The following is a 4,413-nucleotide window of genomic DNA, read 5'->3' as shown; positions in this document are numbered from 1 at the left end:
AAGGCAGGTCAACAGGCATGTGTGTTTTAAATGCCAAGAGAGGGGCACCTGGGTGGCTCAGTCGGTTAAGCGTCGGACTTCGGCTCAACTCGTGATCTCACGGTTCGTGGGTTCGAGCCCCGCGTCGGGCTCTGTGCGGACTGCTCGGAGCCTGGAGCCTGCTTCGGATTCTGTGTCTCCCTCTCTCTGCCCCTCCCCCGCTCGTGCTCTGTCTTTCTCTCGCTCTCTCAAAAATAAGTCAAACATTACAAAAATGATAAAGTAATAATAAACGTTGAGAGACTCCAGCAGATACTTCCCTAGGAAACCGTAGCAGTCCACGCTCCCACTGGCAATGGCAGAGCAGGGAATAATCATTCCCTGCATGCTCACCAGACTGATTTTTAACAATTTTGCTAACTCTTGCCAATGGGTAAAAAAAAAAAAAAAAAAAAAAAAAAAAATGCTTTCTCATCGCTGCTTTAATTTGTATTTTTTTTTCCCTGTTGGCAAAACTGGCGAATTTTCACAACCCTGGTGGCTACTTGCATTTTTCTTTTCATGCTCTGCTAGCTCACATCCTTTGAGTATTTTTCTTTTATTTTTTTATTTTTTATTTTTTATTTATTTTTTTTTTTTATTTTTCAATATATGAAATTTATTGTCAAATTGGTTTCTATACAACACCCAGTGCTCATCCCAAAAGGTGCCCTCCTCAATACCCATCACCCACCCTGCCCTCCCTCCCACCCCCCATCAACCCTCAGGTTGTTCTCAGTTTTTAAGAGTCTCTTATGCTTTGGCTCTCTCCCACTCTGACCTCTTTTTTTTTTTTTTTTCCTTCCCCTCCCCCATGGGTTTCTGTTAAGTTTCTCAGGATCCACATAAGAGTGAAACCATATGGTATCTGTCTTTCTCTCTATGGCTTATTTCACTTAGCATCACACTCTCCAGTTCCATCCACGTTGCTACAAAAGGCCATATTTCATTCTTTCTCATTGCCACGTAGTATTCCATTGTGTATATAAACCACAATTTCTTTATCCATTCATCAGTTGATGGACATTTAGGCTCTTTCCATAATTTGGCTATTGTTGAGAGTGCTGCTCTAAACATTGGGGTACAAGTGCCCCTGTGCATCAGTACTCCTGTCTCCCTTGGATAAATTCCTAGCAGTGCTACTGCTGGGTCATAGGGTAGGTCTATTTTTAATTTTCTGAGGAACCTCCACACCGCTTTCCAGAGCGGCTGCACCAATTTGCATTCCCACCAACAGTGCAAGAGGGTTCCCGTTTCTCCACATCCTCTCCAGCATCTATAGTCTCCTGGTTTGTTCATTTCGGCCACTCTGACTGGTGTGAGGTGATATCTGAGTGTGGTTTTGATTTGTATTTCCCTGATGAGGAGCGACGTTGAGCACCTTTGAGTATTTTTCTATGGGGGTCTTGTCTTGCCATTGTTACCTCTACAAAATGACATTGTTAAACCAGTTTTGGGGAGACTCTGCACATTGGAAGGCTGCCCACCTTGAGGTCCCCTGTTATGTCCTGGATAAGAATTAGGTCTTGGCTCAGCCAGACTCAGGAATGCTACTCACTTGAAACTGTCCCTGGGGGAAGTCACCTCTCCTCTCGGACTCTGGTTTTCTCCTACTTTTAAAACAGGCTGAAGGGCTCTTGGATCTCTTAGGCTTGTTGAAAAGATTGAAGGAGAAAACGCACATCAGATGCTTGGGATTTGTCAGCGCTCAGCAGGTGGATGGCAGATGTTATCAGGGGTCGAGTCTCCGGGAACACAGAATTGCTCTGCGGTCACATGCAGCTCATCCAGAGTGACTGGTCACAGCAGAGCCGCAGCAGTGGCCATGGAGGGTGGGGGGGTCATATGACCCATGGGGAGGATCAGAGGCCCTGCGCTGGGGCAATGCTCTCACAGCAGGGGCCTGCCAGGCACTGCCTGGGCCATCCCTGAGCCCGAGCAGTGCCCTCTCTTCCCCGGGGAGCCTGTTTTCTTGGCATAGATGGCCGCTTTGGATGGTGGAGACCTCAAACCCTGGCTGTGGTGCGGGTAGCACCTGCTAGGTGTGGGGGACAGGACAGGATCCTGACTCATGAGGTCTGCCCCTTTGCGTGGGGCCCGGAGCAAGCTGGGAGGGGCACCACGGGGGGTCATTAGGAGGCAGAGGGAGAGGGTCCCATTACTTCAAGGCTTCTGTAGTGCCCAGCCCTACACAAACCTCTGGACAGGCCTCCACGGTGTAAATGATTATTATCCCCTTTTCACTGGGGCTCAGAGAGGTGAGTTCACTTTCTCAAGATCACACAGCCGGCACATGACGGAACTGGGATTTGAACCAAGTCTGTCTGAATCCCCAACCCCATGGTGCTATTCACCCCACGCTGTCTGGCTAGTGAGAATGCCACTGCCCTTGCTTCCACGTGGTCAGTCCACAGTGGGGACCCGGACCAAATGTCACACAGAATTCTCCGTGGAGCAGCTTTAGATAAGTACGGTATACTTGGAAGGCACCGGGACTGACGAGCAACAGTTACTGAGTCCCCCTGAGTTTCAGGTGCCCTGCAAGGCTCTGACTGAATCCTGGTAGGTCGCCTGATGAAAGAGGTCCCGCTCTTGCCCCTTTTTTAGAGATGAGTAAGCTGAGGCACAGCATGGTGACATCACTTTAACCAAAGACACCCCCCCCCCCCCCCCCCGAATGAGGATTGGAGTGGGGGACACGGAGCCCAGTCTGTCTCTAGCCAGTGCCCCTGGCACCTTTAGGAGGGAGGCAGGAAATGCTCTCAAACGGGGAAGCGGTTGGGAATCGGTGGCGTGCGCCCTCTGCTGGCGGACACCACGGGCAGCGCCCACAGCGCCGCGGAGCTGAATTCAAATTCCTGTTCTCACATTTCCCGGTTGGGTGACCTGGGCGAGTCACTTCACCTGCTACAGCCTCAGTTTCCCCACCTGCACAATAGGAATAGTAGTAGTGGGGACTTCTCGGGTCGCTGCGAGGCTTCTGTCACAGAAAGGGTTCACAGGTTATGACTGACCCATGATAGTGCGGAGGGAGGGACTCCTTTCTTCCCAGGATGGGAAGGGAGCTGGAGTGCCCCCTCGCGGCCAGCTCACCAAGGGCGTGAAGAGCGGGAGGAGGGCACCTCGAAGCTTTAGAGAGTTACTTTGGGGAAATCAAGGACCATCCCTTTATCTCATGCAACCTTCTCCCCTCCTTCACTGGCCTCCTTTCTGTTCTTCCAAGGCCACACAGTCAGGACGTGTCAGAGCAGTGCGCCCCCCACCTCGTGACGGTGACCACTTAGCAACCTCTTGGCCAAGCTCCCCCAAGCCCTCCCTTTCTCACTGCCTTCACTCCCCGGCTCTGAAACCAGCCATGGCTCCCCATAGTTCCCAAAGTTCACCGTCCAGCATCTGCCTTCAACCTACCCTTCCACACTGCCTCTCTGTCCTCGTTGGGCGGGCAGAAAGCTAAAGATGGGGCCGGTCGTTGGATCCCGCCAAGGTGGTTTATTCACTGCCCCAGAATCAGCCTTGTGGGGTCGCCTCTGGGCCTCTGCCCAGGCTGGACCCCCCGCCAGGAATGTCCTTTCCCCCCTCTTTGGCTCTAACCCTAACTCTATCCAAAGTTAGGAATGGCAGTAACCAGCTGCAGGAAACCAGAATTTGATCGCTCTCACCACCTCTACTCAAAGATGCAGATAACGACACGGATGTATGGATCACATTGGGCTGTAGATAGACCTATAGATACAGACATATAGACACAGAGTAACACGGGTAGACAAATGGATACACTTACAGACTTGTAAATGGGCATGCCCATACACATGTGGGCATGCACATTTACACAGACCTACAGGGTTTTTTTTTTTTTTTTAATATTAAAGGAGGAGAGGCCACACAGCAAATAATAGCACAGAACGTCGGGAGGGCCAGTTATGATGATGCCATAGGCAAGTTCATTTATACACAATAACCCGCCCCGAGGTTTTTCTCCAAGGGCCAGCTCTGCAAAATTTGTCCCAAGCAAATTTAGAATCAAATAAGAAAATAATTTAAGTCTCAATTGCCACTCTTGGGGACAGGGCTGTTCTTGACCACCAGTGGGGCTGAGGACCGTTGGGTGTCCCTTGTCTGGGAGAATCTGGTTTCCTTTCCCTCCAGGAAAGGCCTTGGAAGGTGTGTTTGCTTTTCCTTTCCTTTCCTTTCCTTTCCTTTCCTTTCCTTTCCTTTCCTTTCCTTTCCTTTCCTTTCCTCTTTCCTCTTTCCTCTTTCCTCTTTCTTCTTTCCTTTCTCCCTTTCTTCCTTCCTTCCTTTCCTTCTTTCTTTCTTTCTTTCTTTCCTTCCTTCCTCCCTTCTTTCTTTTTTTCTTTCTTTCTTTCTTTCTTTCTTTCTTTCTTTCTTTCTTTCTTT

The sequence above is a fragment of the Panthera uncia genome (genome assembly GCF_023721935.1).
Source record: "Panthera uncia isolate 11264 chromosome D3 unlocalized genomic scaffold, Puncia_PCG_1.0 HiC_scaffold_8, whole genome shotgun sequence".
In the NCBI taxonomy this organism is placed as follows: Eukaryota; Metazoa; Chordata; class Mammalia; order Carnivora; family Felidae; genus Panthera; species Panthera uncia.
This window is presented reverse-complemented; position numbering follows the sequence as displayed.